The following is a 22,026-nucleotide window of genomic DNA, read 5'->3' as shown; positions in this document are numbered from 1 at the left end:
TTCTAGATATACACACAGGTTGAGGAACCAGAGATCAAATTGCCAACATCCATTGGATCATAGAGAAAACAAGGGATTCCCAGAAAAACGTTTCCATCTGCTTCACTGATTATGCTAAAGCATTTCACTGTGTGGAACACAACAAACTGTGGAAAATTTTTAAGGAAATGGGAGTACCAGATCACCTTACCTTTCTCCTAACAAGTCTGTATGTAGGTCAAAAAGTGGAAGTTAGAATCAGACAAGGAACAACAGAAAGATTTAAAATTGGGAAAGGAGAATGACAAGGTATACATTGTCATTCTGGTTATTTAATTTATATGTAGGATATTTCATTCAATATGCTGGTCTGGATAAATCCCACGCTGGATTCAAGATTGCTGGGAGAAGTATCAACATCCAGAAATATGAATATGACACCACCCTAATAGTAGAATGCAAAAAACAAACAAAAAAAAAATCACAACAACTAAAGAGCCTCTGTATCAGGACAGGAGATGGCAAAACTAGCTTAAACTCAACATTCAAAAAACTGTTCACAAAAAGACACTCAACATTCATGGCATCCAGTCCCACCACTTTGTGACATATAGATGAGGGAAAATTGGTAACAGTGGCAGATTTATTTTCTTGGGCTCCAAAATCACTATGGACCTTGACTGCAGCCACAAGATTAAAACACACTTGCTCCTTGGAAGGAAGAAAGGCTATGAAAAATCTGCACAGTGTATTAAAAAGTAGGGACTCACTTTGCTACAGAGATCTGTAGTGTCAAAGCTATGGTTTTTCCAGTAATCAGGTACAGATGTGATATCTGGACCATAAGAAACGGTGAATGCCAAAGAATTGAGCTTTTGAACTGTGGTGCTTGAGAAGATTCTTCAGAGTCCCTTATACAACTAGATCAAACCAGTCAACCTGAAAGGAAATCAACCTCTGACCCCTGCTGTCTCAGCTGAGGCATCTACTGAGGACCTCCAGGTGGAAAGAACATTTGGTTCCACTGCAAAAGTGCCTAACCATGACAGCTCCAAGCAAACAGTCTGTAGCCCCACCCATAGAGAAGATCAGAAAGGCTGAAGGCTCTGTGTACCCTGGGTCTCCCGATACTTGTGCTGCATTCTCCCCAGCAGCATTGGAAGCCAAGGAAGGGGCATTCTGGGCCCTGGAGGAGGGGGATGGCTCAAGGATCCACTGGGGCCATCACTTACCAAGAAGCTTGGAAGGACAGAGCAGGCTTATGTGTCAGAGACCTGGTGACTGGGTGTGGGGCAAAAGGGAACCAGCTCTACATGAAGTACCTCACCCAAACTCCCTTAGAGGAGAAGCCCAGTGATAAGTTTATCTGAGATGGGATGAAGAGAGCCTGTTTCATTACCCCTTATAGTTCCTCTGAATGAGGAGGTGGTGGAGTTGGTGAGTCATCACAAACTCTTTCATGACCTAGACTATCTCCCAGTCACTTTCTTTGGCTCTGCCTCTCCCCAACTTCAAGTATGTAGTTCTGGAGGAAATTGACAATCATGTGTGCTTCTGGGTCAGGGTCAATGACCATGTAAAGCCAATCATAGGACCCCATGGCCCTGACAGGATGGCTTATCTAGGACTGTACACATGATATGAGGTGGGTCATTCAGAGAACACCCTTGAACTCTGATGTCTTCAATATTTTCTTTCCTTATTGGAGATGCCTTCAGGATATAAAACCCTAGGGTAGGTAGCTTGGACTCCCTCAATAGGTATAGAGGCCTTAAGGAAGAAAATTGTCAGGCTAAGATCATCGGAGAAGAGGGGTGAAACAGTGAAGGTGTGAAATAGAGCACTGATGACTTCTGATTTCTTGGGTCCAGTCACTGAGATCTTTGTATTTGCTCTGAGTCTTGTGTCCTGGATTCCCAGAATCATTTCAGTGAGTCTCCCCTTTCTTTGAAGCCAGTTGGAGGTGGGCTCCTCTTTACTGTGATTTAGACTTGGTTCTAGATCCTTCCCAATCACTGTACACCTCCCAGACACAAACAGAGGCACCTTTTTGTTTCAGCACCCTTATGAGTGAAACCCTTTATTATTTAATGATAATAGGGTGTGCAGACCATGAAATACTATTCACCAGCATCCTGGAAAAGAGCACCCTAAGTGTGAGTGATTGTTTGCTCAGAATGGCCTTAATAATTCCTGAACCACTCCAAGCATTTATACTGCTGGTGCCAGGCCAATCCTGTCATTTCCTCGATCAAAGACTGAGAAATACAGCCTCAGGAAGACATCACCCAGGATCCAGGTCTCTCTAGACGCCCTCACTGTGTTCTCTTTAAAGGTGGAATAGCCGTGGCCTCTAGAATCCTGGGGGAGTCAGAGACACACACCAGTCAGCATGAGCCCCTATGTGCGACTCCCACAAATATCCAGTCCAAGCACAACTCTTGGTTGTATTTCCCTCTTTTGGTAAGTATCAAGGGATTTTCTCATTAGCAGGGGATATGAGAGTTCATCCACAACCAAAAATGGCCAAGACATGAGGTTGCCATGAGGAAGTGTGTTGGGGAGGGGAAGACTGGAGGTTCAAGATATAGAGGAATGATAAACAACAAAGTCTTACTGAAGAGCATAAGGAAATATATTAAATATCCAGTCATAAACCGCATGAAAAAGAATAAGGAAAAAAAATATATGTATATATTTCTGCATGTGTATAACTGAGTCACATTGCTGTGCAGTAGAACTTAATGCAACACTGAAGGTTAGCCACACTTCAATAAAAATTTTAGAAAAGAAAAAGAGTGTCCATAATTCTCTCTCTCCCTGTCTCTTTCCTTCTGGCTCCTGCTCCTTGTTTTCTCTGCAGAGAATGCTGGGCCTCCTCCTGTGTCCCCACAATCCATACTTTATTAAAAAAAAACAAAAAACCCTTTATCTTGTATTGGAATATAGCAGATTAACAATATTCTGAGTTTCAGGTGGACAGTAAAAGGATTCAACCATATGTATCCATGTATCCTGGTCCCCAAAATACCCCTACCATCCAGGTTGTTATATAATTAAGCCTAGTTCCCTGTGCCACACAGTAACTCTTTGTTGATTATCCATCTTAAATAGAGCAGTGCCCTCAACACGTTCTTGATGACTTAACTTAGGAACTCTGGGAAGCTTCCTTTGGTCTGCACTCACCCTCTTTGGCCACTCCAGGTTTGGTTGGGTAACATACTCTGGTTCCCCATCCCTACCGGTCAGTCCGTAGCCCTCATCATCCCGAGTAAGTCCCCAGTGCCCCAATGCAGATCACCTTGGGATGCCATTTGTATAGAATCCAGTGCAGTTTTGCCTAGAACCAAGCAACCCTCCATATGGTTCCATGAGTAGTATTCCTGAAATTCTCTCCCTTCCTCAAAGTCTTCTTTGAGCCCATCAGCCAGCTCTGAACTCCCCTAAGGAGCTGACATGAAGCCTCAACCCTGTGCCGGGGCTGATCAGTCACTGTGCACCCTTTATTCACATTAGCATCCAGCCTCCCCACAGAGGGGTCGGGTAGCCTGACTCTCAAAGTGGCCTCCCGGCCAGAGCTAGGGGAAGATGTATCCGAGAACTAGAGTGACCATGTGATTTATCATCCAAACCAGGAAAACTGAGAGAAGTGAAAGGAGACTGTTAATCCCTATGGTGGGAGAGCACACTGGGACTGTCCCCAGCCACTCTCCTTGTCACATGACTTATTTTAAGGCTGCTAGTGCTGACTTTTCATGTTCTTCCATCTGAGGGTTCAGATCGAAGTAAAGCTCTTTGAGGACTTAGGACCTAAGTGTTCCCTTCACCTTGTGACTCCCACCATGCCAGCATGGTATGCTGTCTCCACATTTATTTCAGGATGATCAGTGTCCCACATGGCCCTTTACTCTCAGGTGGTTTGTTTTGTGGGAGGCTTTGGCCAACCCCAGGGCTCAGCATCTGCAATAGTGTGAGGTGGCCTGAGAGGGCACCCTCCTCCCAGCAGCAGCCCAAGGGTTCCTGCAAGTTCCTATTTGAGAACCACCCCTCAGGGTTCTCCCCTCACCTTGAGGATGTAGGCTTGAGCTGGCACTGGGTAGTTGATACCATTGATGGTGAAGATAAGAGAGGACAGCGTATTGATGGCAAAACATGAAACGTAGTGCTGTTAGAGAGACAGGGAGAAAAGTTAGCCCTGGAGATCCTTCTTGTGTATGGAGACTGGGAGTGACCCTGGGGCATGACCCTTCACCTCGGGACCCCGTGGCCTGGTGCCAGTGAGCTCCTGGATGTTATTGACTAGTCTTCTTGCGCCAAGGATCAGTGATGTCCCAGTATCCACAAGGGCCTCGCAGCCGTCAGAGCAAGCAATAACCTTTCTTTTCATGGAGATGCTGAGAGACAGTGTGACAAAGCAGGCATAAAGGTCACTCTGAGTCTCCCCAGAGCTGCCCACTTCCCGACTGTCTCCTAAATAGCCCTCCATCTTTTGTGCTGACTCTTTTCTTTTGCTCTCGACACAGCACCTTCCTTGACATCCTTGAACGCATTACTTGAATACACCAGGATCTTTTATATCTTGACACAAGCTGGTCTTCCTACATAGAAGAGTCTCCTACCCTTTGACTAGCAAATTTCTTGTCATCTTCCAGATTCCAGCTTAATTGTCGTTGATTCAGGGAAGTCTTTCCCTTGGTGTTTATCAGTCTCCTGTCAGGTCACTTTCTGTAGACCCTTTTTCATGTCTGCTGCTGCTGCTGCTAAGTCACTTCAGTTGTTTCTGACTCCGTTTGACCCCATAGAAGGCAGCCCACCAGACTCCCCAATCCCTAGGATTCTCCAGGCAAGAACACTGCAGTGGGTTGCCATTTCTTTCTCCAATGCATGAAGGTGAAGTCGCTCAGTTGTGTCCCACTCTTTGCGACCCCATGGACTGCAGCCTATCAGGCTCCTCCATCCATGGGCTTTTCCAGGCAAGAGTACTGGAGCGGGGTGGCATTGCCTTCTCCGTTTCTCATTTCTAGCATGTACCAAAGTCATAATTCACTATCTCACCCTCACATCTAGGAAGGCAGATGCACAAGAAATGACACACAAACACACACATAGGGAACTGTGACCTTGGTACATGCTCATGACACACACACATGTTCAAGTCTAGTATGTACCAAAGTCACAATTCACTAAGTGTGTGTGTGTGTCATTTCTTGTGCATCTGCCTTCTTAGATGTGAGGGCGAGTTTTATTCTCTTTGCCTCCCTAAAATGCCTGGCACACAGTGGATGCCCAATGCTTGTCTGTTTAGTGTGAGTGAGTGAAGACTGTGAAAAGGAATGAAAAACATCCAGAGAGCTGTATCTGGTGGGGAACAAATAATGGGTCAACCACAGAGTGAAGATGGAGATTTGTAAGGACAGCAGATTCTCATAATGGTGGGAGAGAGGGGAGTTTCCCAGCACTGCTCCTATAATCACCTCAGACCCTGAGACCCTGGCCAGGAAATACATAACTAGCCCACAGAAATTACAAAAGACAGGTCAGCTTTTGTCTGAGGGTATCACATAGAATCCTATCAATTATGCTTCTTGTCCTCAGGTCACCCCTGGATCCCACCTTTCTGATTCTCTTTTATAGCCCCTGCCCCACTGTGTGACCAGGTACATGGGATATCATTTTTATTAGTTGCTTTCAAGTCATAAGACTGCAGCCAACCTCTCTCCACTGCTGGGTAGCTGCTCCCTAAGGAGATCAGTTTTCTCCATTTGCTTAGGACTTTCCCTGTTTTTAAACTGCATTTATCTGTACTGAGAACTTCCTTGGTCCCAGGTAGCCCTGGACAGTTTGTCATCTTATAACTCTGTTCACGCTGGTGTAATCCTCCCTGATCCTCTGTTCTCCACACTGTAGCATCTTCTAACCATGCCCCATGCCTCACAGGGCAGTGGGTGCAGCCCTCTCCCAGCTGCACAGACCTCTCCAGACCCTTTTAGGACCCAGGTCAGAGCCCTGGTCAGAAGGCCTGGGGATTATGAACCCATGGGTTGTTTGCATATCTATGTGTTTATGTGTTTGTTTGTATATATGTTTGTATGTGTCTCTAATTGTGCTTTTGTGTCTCTGGCTAGCTATGCATGTTTATATGTGTCTATGTTTATATGTGTCTGCTTGTGTGTTTCCATGTGTCTGTGTGTCAGTCTGTGTCATTGTGGGTGGTCTATATGTCTGTGTCACTATGTGTCTGAGAATGCATCTGTGTGTGTATGGCTGTGTCAATGTACAGATATGGAGCATCACTTGGGCTGACCCTCAGAGGGTGAGGCTTACAGGTCGAGGTGTACACTCCAATCTCCCACTTGGATCAATCGTACTCAGTTGAGTGCTCCCTGGTAGTAGGCTTTGTCCACCACACCAAACATCACCATACTGCCCTTCCTCTGCATCTGTAGAGAGAAAAGAAGGGGATATCTTTGGAGGACAGTAACAACAGCACTGTTGGAGAGCTTGTGTTTGTGCTTGTCTACCCACCAAGGCCGTAATAAGGTCTCCATTTATAGATGCAGATTTCAAGGCTAGGAGCGACTGAGAACCATACTGATGTCAGTAACTGGCTAATGAGTGGCACAGAGGAAGTTAGAAGTTGAGTCACATGACCTGGCTCCACCCACCATGTCTTCTGAAGAGGCCCAAGACCTCCTGCTACCTGTGTGCTCAGAAATCATAAGATGACAGGGTGCTGAAGAGTTTTTGCTTTCCCCTTGTCCAGCTTGACCTACAAGACCTTTTAGAACTAACACCCAAAAAAGATGTCCTTTTCATTATAGGGGACTGGAATGCAAAAGTAGGGAGTCAAGAAACACCTGCAGTAACAGGCAAATTTGGCCTTGGAATACGGAATGAAGCAGGGCAAAGACTAATAGAGTTTTGACAAGAAAATGCACTGGTCATAACAAACACATTTTTCCAACAACACAAGAGAAGACTCTATACATGGACATCACCATATGGTCAACAATGAAATCAGATTGATTATATTCTTTGCAGCCAAAGATGGAGAAGCTCTATACAGGCAGCAAAAACAAGACCAGGAGCTGACTGTGGCTCAAACCATGAACTCCTTATTGCCAAATTCAGACTTAAATTGAAGAAAGTAGGGAAAACCACTAGACCATTCAAGTATGACCTAAATCAAATCCCTTATGATTATACAGTGGAAGTGAGAAATAGATTTAAGGGCCTAGATCTAATAAATAGAGTGTCTGATGAACTATGGAATGAGGTTCGTGGCATTGTACAGGAGACAGGGATCAAGACCATCCCCATGGAAAAGAAAGGCAAAAAAGCAAAATGGCTGTCTGGGGAGGCCTTACAAATAGCTGTGAAAAGAAGAGAAGCGAAAAGCAAAGGAGAGAAGGAAAGAAATAAGAATTTGAATGCAGAGTTCCAAAGAATAGCAAGGAGAGATAAGAAAGCCTTCCTCAGTGATCAATGCAAAGAAATAGAGGAAAACAACAGAATGGTAAAGACTAGAGATCTCTGAAAGAAAATTAGAGATACCGAGGGAACATTTCATGCAAAGATAGGCTCGATAAAGGACAGAAATGGTATGGACCTAACAGAAGCAGAAGATATTAAGAAGAGATGGCAAGAACACACAGAAGAACTGTACAAAAAAGGTCTTCATGATCCAGATAATCACAATGATGTGATCACTGACATAGAGCCAGACATCCTGGAATGTGAAATCAAGTGGGCCTTAGAAAGCATCACTACGAACAAAGCTAGTGGAGGTGATGGAATTTCAGTTGAGCTATTCCAAATCCTGAAGGATGATGCTGTGAAAGTGCTTCACTCAATATGCCAGTTAATTTGGAAAACTCAGCAGTGACCACAGGACTGGAAATGGTCAGTTTTCATTCCAATCACAAAGAAAGGCAATGCCAAAGAACGCTCAAACTACTACACAATAGCACTCATCTCACACGCTAGTAAGGTAATGCTCAAAATTCTCCAAGCCAGGCTTCAGAAATATGTGAACCATGAACTTCCTGATGTTCAAGCTGGTTTTAGAAAAGGCAGAGGAACTAGAGATCAAATTGCCAACATCCACTGCATCATGGAAAAAGCAAAAGTGTTCCAGAAAAACATTTATTTCTGCTTTATTGACTATGCTAAAGCCTTGACTGTGTGGATCACAATAAACTGTGGAAAATTCTTAAAGAGATGGGAATACCAGACCACCTGATGTGCCTTCTGAGAAATTTGTATGCAGGTCAGGCAGCAACTGTTAGAACTGGTCATGGAACAACAGACTGGTTCCAAATAGGAAAAGGAGTACGTCAAGGCTGTACATTGTCACCCTGCTTATTTAACTTATATGCAGAGTAGATCATGAGAAATGCTGGGCTGGAGGAAGCACAAGCTGGAATCAAGATTGCCGGGAGAAATATCAATAACCTCAGATATGCAGATGACACCACCCTTATGGCAGAAAGTGAAGAGGAACTAAAAAGCCTCTTGATGAAAGTGAAAGTGGAGAGTGAAAAAGTTGGCTTAAAGTTCAACATTCAGAAAACGCAGATCATGGCATCCGGTCCCATCACTTCATGGGAAATAGATGGGGAAACAGTGGAAACAGTGTCAGACTTTATTTTTGGGTGCTCCAAAATCACTGCAGATGGTGACTGCAGCCATGAAATTAAGACACTTACTCCTTGGAAGGAAAGTTATGACCAACCTAGATAGCATATTCAAAAGCAGAGTCATTACTTTGCCAACAAAGGTCCGTCTAGTCAAGGCTATGGTTTTCCCAGGGTCATGTATGGATGTGAGAGTTGGACTGTGAAGAAAGCTGAGTGCCAAAGAATTGATGCTTTTGAGCAGTGGTGTTGGAGAAGACTCTTGAAAGTCCCTTGGATTGCAAGGATATCCAACCAGTCCATTCTGAAGGAGATCAGCCTTGGGATTTCTTTGGAAGAAATGATGCTAAAGCTGAAACTCCAGTACTTTGGCTACCTCATGCGAAGAGTTGACTCATTGGAAAAGACTCTGATGCTGGGAGGGATTGTAGGCTGGAGGAGAAGGGGACGACAGAGGATGAAATGGCTGGATGGCATCACTGACTCAAAGGACATGAGTCTGAGTGAACACCGGGAGTTGGTGATGGATAGGGAGGCCTGGCGTGCTGCTATTCCTGGGGTTGCAAAGAGTCGGACACGACTGAGTGACTGATCTGATCTGCTCTGAAGGTACTGTGGATTATGCATCTGTCCAGGAAGACAGAAGCCAAAACACAGTCTTGCTTGCAGGGATCAATGAAACTGCTGCCTGGAAAAATCACTTTTGGGGATATGTGTGTATTTGTGCGAGTGTGTATGAGAGAGAAAGAGAAAGAGGGGAACTACTTAAGTACTTTGGGGAGGCAGGCCATGTGTTTTATGAGACTCTCAAAGGCACCATAGAGTGAGAACTCATTTATGAGGCCCCTTGACATCTCTGGCCTCTAGTTTCCCATTCTGGATACCTGAAGCCTGTGACTGCCCCCAGCATCCCCAGATCACTTTCATCCTGTCCCTAAACACCCTACAGCAATTTCAGTCCTGAAAAGCCTAACCAGCTCTGCAGTTTACCACATGTGTGACCTCAGCAAGGCCCTTGCTGTCTGTAACTCAATTTCCTCATATGCCTCATAAGCTAATCAGACCATCTGCTGTGTGTGGTTGTTGCAGGTTTTAACCAATTATTACCTGAAAGTACCTGGAACAGTCTGTGAATATAAAAATGGGTGTTTGTTTCCCCTCTTCTCACTCCCAGCAAAATAAACCTTGAACTGCTCATGGGTAGAGGAGCTGCAAGTCCACACCTCAAGTCACTCTCTGGGTTAGCTAATCTGTTTGCTTGTGTGTCACCACAGGCACTGCCTCCCCAGGGACAGGATCCTGTGGATAAGATGGCGAATATCTATGGGAGTTAGGCTAGGAGGGGTCCTGTCAGATGGTCCTGCATCTGTTTTGCAAGCAGGGGTCATTCCATAGCCAGTACTGACTCAGCTTCTCTTTACACATTACCCGAATAGTGTTATAAGCAAGAAATCCCTTCATGCTCCCAGATCCATAGGCGATCCTGAAGGTCTTTTGTGTAGGCCAGAAGGTAGAAGACTTGAAATGTCTGAACCTAACTTGTGTAGCTGAAGACACAAGAGATGAGTGTCATCATGTGTCAAGGGTGGAAACAGGGAAGCAGGGCAAGTGAAGGATGGTCCAGGTAAGGGGTGTCTGTACTCACAGTAGGCTGGACTGGGGCAAAAGAGGGAGGGCACCCACAAGTCAGATGAACCTGTGTCAAACATAACCTGGAATTCCTGAGGGGGTGTTCCAATTGTGATGTTACCCCCATAGAGCATCTACAGGGAGAAGGAGGGAGTGGGTTAGTGCAGAACTGGCTACCCTCTATTCCCACACTGATGTATCCCTTTGGTGTCATATATCTCTTGAGATCACTTTCCAACCACTGTGAAGCTCACAGCCTTTCATCACAGAGGTGCTTGCATTTGATTTTTTTTTCCTGTGTTACATTGTATGCAGGATATTGATTCTATAACCAGGCGTTGAAATGGTTCCTCCTGCATTGGAAGCACAGAGGCATAACCACTGGACCTCCAGGACCCTTGGACACCCAGGGAAGTCCTGGTGCCTTCATTTGAGAAACTCTGTAGTCTGTTCAAACCCAGTCTTAGCACCCACTTCTCCAGGAGGTCCTTCTTGATCAACCTCAGCCACTCCCTCTAAACTCAGACCATATCCAATCAACACCACACAGGTGACCCTTTCATTTGACATGTATTTACTCTTTTACTACCATTCAGGCTGGCATGGGCATTCTTAAAGACAAAATAAGCCCTTTTTCTCATCTAAAAACAGTAACCACTGCGTTAGATTCTGATGGCCTTACACAGAATACGGGTTCAGTAATTTTTTACTGCTGTGGTGCTTGCATCTGTGGAAACTGAAGTCCTCTGCCTGGTTATTCACAATTGCTTTGCAGTTGGGTCTACCTTCTGATCAAAGATGGTTCACTCTTCATCTGTAACTAATTGACTGCCTTAGTTCAGAAGGAACTGCTGCTGCTGCTGTGTCGCTTCAGTCTTGTCCGATTCTGTGCAATGGCATAGACAGTAGCCCACCAGGCTCAATCGTCTCTGGGATACTCCAGGCAAGAACACTGGAATGGGTAGCAATTAGTTCTCCAATTCAGGAAAGTGAAAAGTGAAAGTGAAGTCGCTCAGTCCTGTCTGACTCTTAGCGACCCCATGGACTACAGCCTACCAGGCCTCTCCATCCTTGGGTTATTCCAGGCAAGAGTACTGTAGTGGGTCATCGTTGCCTTCTGCTCAGAAAGAACAATCTCCCTCAAACTAATCACACATCTTTGACACAGAAATGGATGTTTACCTGCCACCTGGTAATTTCTGGGCCCAGTCACCAAGACAAGAATTGAGAATGATAGTGCCTTCTCCTCTGTGTGGGGCCCCTTTAGCCTACTGTGTCTGCCTCCTGCAGGAGCCACAGCCCCAACATCCCACGTGGCACCTCTAGATGAGCCCCAGTGCTAGGTTAGAGCACCAGGGGACGCTGTGGAGCACTATCCTCCCAAAACACTCACATCCATGATGTTCCTCAGGGGGTGTATAGTTATATTTGAGCCCCAAGAAGAAATCTAAGACAGTCTGTAAGCATGTTCCTTCAGGAAATTGTTCAACATGTTTTTTTTTTACTTAGGGTATTTCTCATGGTCTTCACTTTCCTTAGAGGTATTCTTTCACTGAACATTTGACAAAGAAAACGAAGATGCTACATTCAGCTGTCAGTGTTAAGGTATAACTGTGATTATGTGGCACTGTGTATTTGATAATCATTTCTTTGAGTCACCTTATTATAAGAATTTTATGCATATTCTATGGAAAAGACATAGGTTTGAATAAAGATTCTGTTCTGTAATATTGGATAAACCATATGACCATGTGGGGTCTCAGTCTCCCCTTCGGTAAAATGGTGGAATGTAATGATTCAAACCCTCTAAATAGCATATCTTGGGGATAAGGAAGTGATGGATATAATGATGGATATAAGGTGCCTGATAAATAGGAAGTCTCAACAATGACACTAGCATTGCTGTTGCCATCCCACTGTATCCTTCTCATAGAAGCTCAGGTAAGAAGGTAGAAGGGGGATTCCTATCCTCTTTTACAAGGGAGGAATTTGAAATGCAAGTGGTTTGTGAATTGGCTGTGGTCACACTGCTTGTCAGATATAAAACACTGTATAAGTAGCTCTCCCAATCTTCCTCCAGATTGAAAGAGAAGAGAGAGTTGGAAAAGAATCCAGGAGACAGGGAACACGTTCAGGAAATGTATAAAATTAAAAGAAAAGTGAAAAGAAACACTACAGAAAGAAATACACTCACAGAGATTTCTAAAGAGACGGAGAGATAAACGATAGTGATACAGAGATGCAGACATAGGCATATATACACTGAAGTAGAGAGGGAACAAAGAGGACATGCTACATAAAAGGTAGAAAAGTGCTATTCCACAGGACAACACCTACATCTGCATTGACTGTGCACTGAACAAGGAGTTCCAATTTCAATAGGTCATTACATGACTGGACCCAAGAGTTGGGCAACTATACAAATCTACATCAAGAACCTTGGGTCCCACAGTTCCTATTGCAAGGTACTTATCAATAAGTAAGGCTTGAACTTTAAGATTGTCAGAGAAATATTCCATTCCATTCTAAATCTGATGAGTAGAAGAATAATCAGATGAAAAGAAAAATCACAGAAAGCAAGATGATGTGGCTTACAGTCTCCATACTTACATGACTCTGCAATCTGAGAAGTCCAGCAGCCTGAGGAGCACAAGCCACTTCATGCTTCTTTCCTGGCTCCAAGGACTCAGGGAAGATCAGGTTCTTGGCATGTACTGGTGACCGGAAACCCCTAGTTATATATGCTCTGACACGCCCTAGTTTAGCCCTTTAGGCCAATAATAGGTCTGAAAAAACACAAAGGTCTCAATAAAATCTTTATCTTCAACAGTGTCCTTGGCGAGTGGGCTTTGAAGCTTCACAGAATACAGAGAACTGAACTGTAATCTCTTCCTTGAAGGTTGGCTGGAAAATCAAACTGATCTGCATGGACATCTAAGAAGATCAAGAACCTTGCATACTTGGAAAAAAAAAAAAAACTGCTAAGAACATCTTAAAAATGGATACTAAGGGATACTAAGGCTCAACCATCGTGCTTTCATGTCATCTTCATAGCCACTTCCTGAGATATGCATTGCTGTCTTCATTAGAGAGGAGATTGCTAGGAAGATCAGTTGTCAAATGGCAAAGTGAAGACTTCAGGGACAGTCCAGGGACATACTACAGGCTTTAGGTAGTGGGTCTAATGGCAGACATCAGAGGCACCTATGATGCCAGGCTGCATCAAAGATTTAGGGCAGAGTGGTGCTTCAATGGCATGGTTTCAGTATTTGAAGAAATGTCATATGCATTCACAAGATATTTTATATCATCCAACAAACATACAAGGAAGAACTGTGTGCTAGGTTCTGGGTTAAAGGCTTCAAAGTCAAAGTTGATCAAGACATAAGTTATATTTATCTTAAGAAAGCTAGCAGTCTAGTTCTCACAATGTTATGGCCCCAGGAGGCAGGAGATATGATACTAGGACTAGGTTGCCATGTTGAACCCTGGGCTGCACAGGGCTTACCACTGGGAGCAGCCTTTCCTCCACTTCAACTATGCTGGAAAGCAGACCAGTTGGCCATGTTTTCAAGAGAAACAAAAGTTTGGATATTTACGTACAACCTACTGATTTTAATGTTAGAAACTATATATATATATATATATATATATATATTTTTTTTTTTTTTCCAAAAAAAAACAGTGAGAATGAAATCTCCACAGAGATGTGCTGGAATCAGGCTTCAGTCTCTGCAGGTTTTTATTTCTCGCCTAGAGTTGGGAGTGCAGTGGGGATAGAGAGGAATTTAATTCACGTTGGTTAATTTACAAAGAGACTGAATGCATACTGAACATGTGTGTTTCCTTTCTATTTATAAAGAAAGATCATCAGGGACATACAAACCAACAAAATTTAACTGCTGAAGATAAATGGATATATTTCTGATACAATTTCCCCATAGGGTCTATGACTTGAAAAATTTTGTCTGCCAAACCAAACATACAAAAATATAATTTTGAAATGTCTTCTCAATCAAAGAAGACAAAACAACTGTGGCTGCCAAAGTAAAGACAATCATGTTTAAGGACGCATCCAGGACTCCCAGGGCCTATTCCTGCATGAGATCTATCCATGCCTGTCCCTTGAATACAATAGGAGCCTCTCCTGTTGCCAGGTGACTTTAGATGGGGCACTGTGACTTAATCCTCATTTTTGCATGTTGTTTAAATTCAGTTCTGGTGGTTAAATCTGAACAAGGGGAATATGATGTCACTGACAAATGAAACACACATATGCCCTTTGAACTATGGTGTTGGAGAAGACTCTTGAGAGTCCCTTAGACTGCAAGTAGATCAAACCAGTCCATCCTAAAAAAAAAAAAAAAATCAGTCCTGAATATTCACTGGAAGGACTGATGCTGAAGCTGAAGCTCCAATTATTTGCCCACCTGATGGGAAGAACTGACTCATTGGAAAAGACCCTGATGTTAGGAAATATTGAAGGCAGGAAGAGAAGGGGAAGTCAGGATGAGATGGTTGGATGGCATCACCAAGTCGATGAACATGAGCTTGAGTAAGTTCCAGGAGTTGGTGATGGATAGGGTAGCCTGACATGCTGCAGTCCATGGTGTTGCAAAGAGACCAACACGACTGAAGGACTGAACTGAACTCAACAAATTGAGCACAAAGACTGATAAATCGAATTGCATCAAGTTGGTGGCTAGCTGTCTGTAACAACACATTATATAAGTGGCTTTAAAATTCAGAATTATGACTGCATTCAGAGTGGAATATCTTCTAGAGGAAAAACAAAAATACTGCCCATCCAAAACAAAACCAAAAAAAAAATCAAAAGAAAAACAGGAAAGAAATCTGAACCTATATTCAACAATTTATTGTTCCTCATAACTTCTGTTATTGTGACAGAATCATTTGTATGTTAAGAGGTAAAAGCAAGACAATAATTAAAACTAATGTTCTGAAGTAAGACTTTCAGTGGACAGAAAAAGAGGTTCACACATAACATAAAGGACTTTAATTCAAACCCTGCTGTCTTAAATCTTGAACTGAAAGCATAAGCTTGTACCAACTAATTGTTGGGGATTTTCTCCCTGGGACTTGGAAGCGACGAACCTGAAAGAATGACACTCGGACAGTCTCTTGCAAGGACTGACAAGTTTATTTCTTCAGTCAAGCCTTTTTATAGAAGCAGGAACAAAGAGCTTAAAGTATATGGCCAGCAGAGCGCATACGGGGTTAACACATAATCAGTAAAAACATTTCAAGGACAGCGCACTCTAAGTGACTCATGTGCTTATCCCACAACCCGTTTTCTTAAGTAACATCCCTATTTATTATTAAATCTTGGCGCCGAGCATAACCAAAGGCAGGAGATGTTTTTCTGTCCGCAGTACACAAAGCCGGGTACTTCTGGCCCTTCGCCATTTTCCCAAGGACTTTCTCCTAATACGGCTATTTTGTACTATGCTTCCCAACACTAATTATATTCATTTTTATTTTATTTTTTAAGGAAAATGTGTACTTCTTACTCTGAGCAATGTAAAGCCTACAAGCATTGACAACTTGATAACAGTGACTATTCTGAGGTCTACCATGTAGCTTCTAAATACACTTCCCATAAGATGATGCATGGATTCTTATTCAAGAGATGGCTGATTTCAGGACTGGGTAAAGAAATGCACAAAATAATCTTGGGAATCGTGAAGGAATAGAAAGCTAAGGCACTTCAAAGCCCAATGGGGACTGGACAGAAAGTTTAGGAAACCAAACATCTACCACTGTGTTGGGCAGAACGATGTTTCTGCTCCTCAACACATTGTTTAGGTTTCTCATAGCTTCCCTACCAAGAAGCAAACATCCTCTAATTTCATGGCTGCAAGGACCATCCATGGTGGTTTTAGAGGCTAAGATGAAAAAATCTATCACTGCTTCTACATTTTCTCCTTCTCTTTGCCATGAAGGATGGGGGTGGATCCCATGATTCTAGATTTTTACTATTTAATTTTAAGCTGGCCAAATGTGTCCAAATGTTAATAGGCAACATCTAATTTGTCACAGTGATAGTTTGCTAGGGCACCAACTCGCCATTATGAGCACTCAGAAAAGAAAATAATCATCAATATTTAAGCTTTTTTGTATCCATTAAGCATATGTTATGTAACTACAAACAGTTCCAGGAAAACAAGCTAGACTGTCCCTTCTGGGGGTGATGAGAGAGTGATGGGGAGCAGCTATAATACAGATGAAGCCTCACTCGCTGGCCTGCAGCTCACCTCCTGCTGTGGAGGTCTGGTTCCTAATAACCACGGACTGGTACTTGTCCTGACCCACTGTGCTGGTATTGCAGACTCCTGCTCTAAACCCAATAGTGGAACATTCTGTAAGGCAAACCATCCTGCTACCTCCCAGTTTCTGAACAAATAAATGGCATTAATATGGGGAGAGGAAGTTATTTTGTCTTAAAGGAGAACAACCAAGTGCAACATATGACTACATTCTTTCAATAAACTGTGAAAACTGCTTTTTGAGAATCAGGGAAATTTGTACATGGACTGGATATTAGATGTTAATTTTTTTTCAGTTTAGAATTTTATTACAACAAATCTGCCACTAGATGTTAATTTTATTGGGAACAAAACATTTTTTCACACCCTATAATTTTACCCCAAACACTCATTATGCATATTTTGTGAAATGTTCATCTCATCCCTAAAACACTTCAGGAAAAATGAATAAGGAGTAAAAGAGAGAAGGAAATGACGGTCTGTCTTGATTTAAAAACAGATCTGCATAGCTGCTATGGATTGAATTGTGTCCACTCTTGACTCCCAATGTGATGATATTAGGAAGTAGGGCCTTTGGGAGGTACACAAGTTGACATGGGGTTTTGATGGTGTTCCCTCATGATGGGATTACCCTCTCCCTCTTTTTCTCTCTTATTCTCCCTCTTCCTCCTTCCCTTCCCCCGCCACAAATGAGAACATAGCAAGGAGAGAAATATCTAATGCAAGTCAAGAATGTCTTCTCCGGGAACTCAGTTATCCACCAACCTTGATGTAGCATAGTCTTCAGTCTATGACAACCTGTGAGACTAAGACGTTAGTTTTGTAGTTATTGATGCCAAATCATGAAATGTAGGGTTCATGACACTGTTCTTTCTTATATTTGCTATGTTTGAAATCGTTTTCTAGTAAGAAGTTTCTAGAATGAAGTTTCTGTCTTAGTGACACCCTGAGGGGCCTGAGATCGCAGATTCAGGCAGGTCCCTGATTAGTGAGTAGTTGGAGGACCACATGCTCCTTACTACAACTCTTCTCTTGCCATCTGAAAACCTTCCCCCCCATACCCGACAACCTTACCTCCAGCCCTATCTGCATCTCCACTCCCCTGTTAAGCTACTGAGTCATCTAGTTGGAGATCTTGATTCCTCAGGACAGGGTCTGGAAAGAGAAGTAATGCAGACATTTTTAGAAATAATGATCTGGGCAGATCCTTCCTTGGTTTTCCCTTCTTTAGTGCCATCTGCGGTTGAGGGATAGGGCCTGAGAAGAGAGGAAGCCACAAGTGAGACTGCATGGATGTTTGCAAGAGAAGGGAGGGGGAGTTCACAACCCAATAATCAGGAGGTGGGCAGCTTGCACAGGACCCTGGAGGGAAGGAAGAAGCACTGGGGAAAGAATAGTGCCTACCTGAGGGCCAGACCTACTTGAGTCTTCCTGTTAAACTTGAATGTTGCTTCCTTCCTGATTTAATTTCTACTCCAGATTTGGAGGGGATAGAGCTGCACTCACTGCTAATGAGTCATGGGGAAAGGGACAGCCTCTGCCAGGAGCCCTTTGATTCCACTCTAACTGTGGGTATCATCCCAAGCCAGAGAGCAAATGGCACATCATCGAAAAAAATGACCTACTTTAAATAGTATTTAAAATACTGCAAAATTTGTCTAAAAGTCCTGGCATATCTTGTTCACAGAATTTTTTAGGAGAGATGATTTGTTAGCTTAATTTGCATTCTGCTGAGGAATCTACAAGCTTCCCCACTGGTAACTTCTGACTTATAACTACCCGATCTCATCCCACAGAACCCAAATGATGGTAAGTTCCAGTGGGCAAGGCCTCTAAGGTCCTTGGTGTCATAGCAGCTGTGTGCCAATTGGTCTACCACTCCCAGTCCTGAGCCCAGGACCCATGAACATCAACAGACAGTTACGGCCCCCTGCCCACGAGAGGCAGATTCAGCTTCCTCAACAACACCCATCTCTGAGCCACTTGGCCACTGACTGGCACTGAGCTTCAGTCTGGAACAAGTGTTCTGGAGCAAGTCCAGTCTCCCTCATCCAAGAGATGGGAAACTGAACCCTGGGGTGTATGATTCACCTTAATGCTTCAGGTAAGTTAGTGAAGACTTGGGACCCAGGAACTCTGGTTCCTAGGCTAGGATACTTCAAGGAAGGGAAAGATGAGAGAAAGCTCAATTGCATCCACTGCTGGGTAGCTCTCAGATGTCTGCAAGCACCAGAGTGGAAGTCCCTTTCCTTTTGCCCCTCAAGTCTGGTTCTGATTTTATCAGCAGACCTGCCTCCATGTAGCAGCAGGAAAGCAATATTTAGGGCTGTTTCTTCTGGATTCCAGGCACAGTCGGGGAGCCCCAGCTGTAGTGACCCCAGGAGGCAGTCCTATTGGTGGTGACTGACTCACTCCCAACTCAGAATCTCCAGAGCTCCCGCTCCTCATTCACACAACACAGACCCTGGATGACTGGATAACATGCACCTGCATTCAAGCAAGAAGCATTCTTTTCTCAGCCTTCTGGTAACTTAGATAAGTGTCTTATGTTTCCTCAGGGAACCCCTGCTGAGCAAGGCTTGGGTCTGGGACTAACCTGATGAAACGTATCTGTTCCTGCTTTAATGCTCAAAATAGACCTTGGAGCTTCAAAGGCCTTGAGAGGGTTACAATCACACTTATGTTTTTTCAGGACTTTACTTTATGAATCTGGTTGGAGAAAAAGGATAGAAACACAGGACAAGGCTGTACATCTCTGGGTCCCAGCTGACTGTGAGTTGAGTTCCAGCCACCAGGCTTAAGAGTCAGGTGCTTATGTTATTCACAAGTCACCTTTGAAGGAGGAATAGAGGAAAGAGTTTTTGGGCAAAGAGCAGTGTGTTCAAAGAGCCACGGGAATCACCTGGGGCAAGATGAAACAGGAGTCATTACTTGTTTCTTTGCTCTATCAGTTCCTTGGTGTTTCTACTCCTGCAAACAAGTACATGGAGATAGTCAGAGGCATTGGTAGTGCCCCTGGCACCTAATGCTCCTGGTAATAACCAGTTTGTGGACACGTCCCTGAGTCTAGAGCATATTCAGCCTTGTGATAGCCCCAGGTTCTCCCTTCTTGAGAAGGCTGACATGGCTCATTGCTGCTAACTCACAACTGAAGCACAGGATGAAGTCATGGTGGTTGACCTGTAGGCCAAGTTCCTAGCATGGAAGGAAAGATGGTAGTGGAAGGGTAGCCATTTATTAAGCTTGGTTACCCTGGTCCTTAGCAGGTGCTACTTTCCACATCTATAATATTTTTCTCTGAGCTTTTTGTTTGGCCAGGTCCTTCTCAACATTTACCATCATCTCAAATGAGTCACTCTCAGGCTTGCTTTCCCTGGCCACTCCACTCTCACATGCACAGACCCTGATCCAAAAATTGCCTATAAACACTTCCCTCCATCAAAACAATAATTATAGTTACCAAAGGGGAAATGTGGGAGAGGGATAAATTGAGAGTTTGAGATTAATATCTGTATAATAATTTATTTAATAGATAATCAACAAAGACCTACTGTACAGCAAAGGAATTCTGCTTAATAGTCTGTAATAAACTGTATGGGGAAAAATAACTTAAGAAAGAATGGATACATGTGTACGTATAAGGGAATTAATTTTCCATATAACTAATATTAATACAATACTGTAAATTAAGTATACTCCTATATAAATTAAAAGCTGAATTTTGAAAAATGTTTATGTCTAGAGACTCATGAAGTTCTTTAGACTCACATGATTCCAGATATGATGCTGGAGATGGCAGAGTGGGTGCAGAAATCGAGACATTATCTGAGGTTGCATTTTCCTGAGCTTTGATGTCTTTTTGCTTCTAGTGTCACCTTTGATTTGTCTTTGGAGGATCTAATACAAAGGCTCTGAGACACAAGTTCGGTGTTAGTTGAAGTGTGAAAGGGAGGTGCTAGTGGGAGAGTGAAATCCCAACTCCTTAGTCTTGGGTTGGGGCACGTTTGAGGCACAACTTGTGTCCCAAGTTCCCTATGAAAACAGGTTGTAGCTTTCCTCTTAACAACTTGCATGACATCAGACCCAGATTGATTCATCCTTTTTCATGTCCTGCTTCCCCTGAGACCTCACTGATTTCTCTATGAAAATATTTTTTAATATAAATTGATTTACTTTAATTGGAGGCTAGTTACTTTACAATATGTAGTGGTTTTGCCATACATTGACATGAATCTGCCACAGGTGTACATGTGTTCCCCATCCTTAACACCCCTCCCACCCACATCCCCATCACATCCCTCTGGGTCATCTCAGTGCACCGTCCCCAAGCACCCTGTCTCGTTCATCAAACCTGGACTGGTGATCCATTACACATATGATAATATACATGTTTCAGTGCCATTCTCCAAAATCATCCCACCCTCGCACTCTTCCACAGAGTCCAAAAGAATGTTCTATACATCTGTGTCTTTTTTGCTGTCTGGCATATAGGGTTATGGTTACCATCTTTCTAAATTCCTTATAAATATGTTAATATACTGTATTGGTGTTTTCCTTTCTGGCTTACTTCACTCTGTATAATAGGCTGCAGTTTCACCCACCTCATTAGAACTGATTCAAAGGTATTCTTTTTAATGGCTGAGTAATACTCCATTATGTATATGTACAACAGCTTTCTCATCCATTTGTCTGCTGATGGACATATAGGTTGCTTCCATGTCCTGTCTATTGTAAAAAGGGCTGTGATGAACATTGGGATACATGTGTCTCTTTCAATTCTGGTTTCCTTGGTGTGTATGCTCAGCAGTGGGATTGTTGGGTCATATGGCAGTTATATTTCCAGGTTTTTTGTTGTCGTTGTTCCTTTTTTTAAATTTTATTTTATTTTACTTTATAATGCTGTATTGGTTTTGCCATACATCAACATGAATCCACCACGGGTGTACATGAGTTCCCAATCCTGAACCCCCCTCCCACCTCCCTCCCTATATCATCTATCTGGGTCATCCCTATGCACCAGCCCCAAGCATGCTGTATCCTACATCGAACCTAGACTGGCGATTAATTTCTTACATGATATTATACATGTTTCAAAGCCATTCTCCCAAATCATCCCACCCTCTCCCTCTCCCACAGAGTTTAAAAGTCTGTTCTATACATTTGTGTCTCTTTTGCTGTCTCGCATACAGGGTTATCATTACCATCTTTCTATATTCCATATATATGTGTTAGTATACTGTATTGGTCTTTTTCTTTCTGGCTTACTTCACTCTGTATAATAGGCTCCAGTTTCATCCACCTCATTAGAACTGATTCAAATGTATTCTTTTTAATGTCTGAGTAATACTCCATTGTGTATATGTACCCCAGCTTTCTTATCCATTCATCTGCTGATGGACATCTAGGTTGCTTCCATGTCCTGGATATTATAAACAGTGCTGCGATGAACATTGGGGTACATGTGTCTCTTTCACTTCTGGTTTTCTCAGTGTTTA

The 22,026-nt window shown here is 43.2% G+C and overlaps 1 pseudogene; it reads right to left on the bottom strand.

Annotated features, from left to right (window-relative positions):
* Positions 1-2,190: 2,190 nt before the first annotated feature.
* LOC129654158 (pregnancy-associated glycoprotein 1-like) lies at positions 2,191-12,907 on the bottom strand (annotated as a pseudogene).
* Positions 12,908-22,026: the final 9,119 nt, after the last annotated feature.

The sequence above is a fragment of the Bubalus kerabau genome, chromosome 5, assembly GCF_029407905.1.
Source record: "Bubalus kerabau isolate K-KA32 ecotype Philippines breed swamp buffalo chromosome 5, PCC_UOA_SB_1v2, whole genome shotgun sequence".
In the NCBI taxonomy this organism is placed as follows: domain Eukaryota; kingdom Metazoa; phylum Chordata; class Mammalia; order Artiodactyla; family Bovidae; genus Bubalus; species Bubalus kerabau.
The sequence above is the reverse complement of the archived record's forward strand: the minus strand, read 5'-3'. Positions and strand labels throughout refer to the sequence as shown.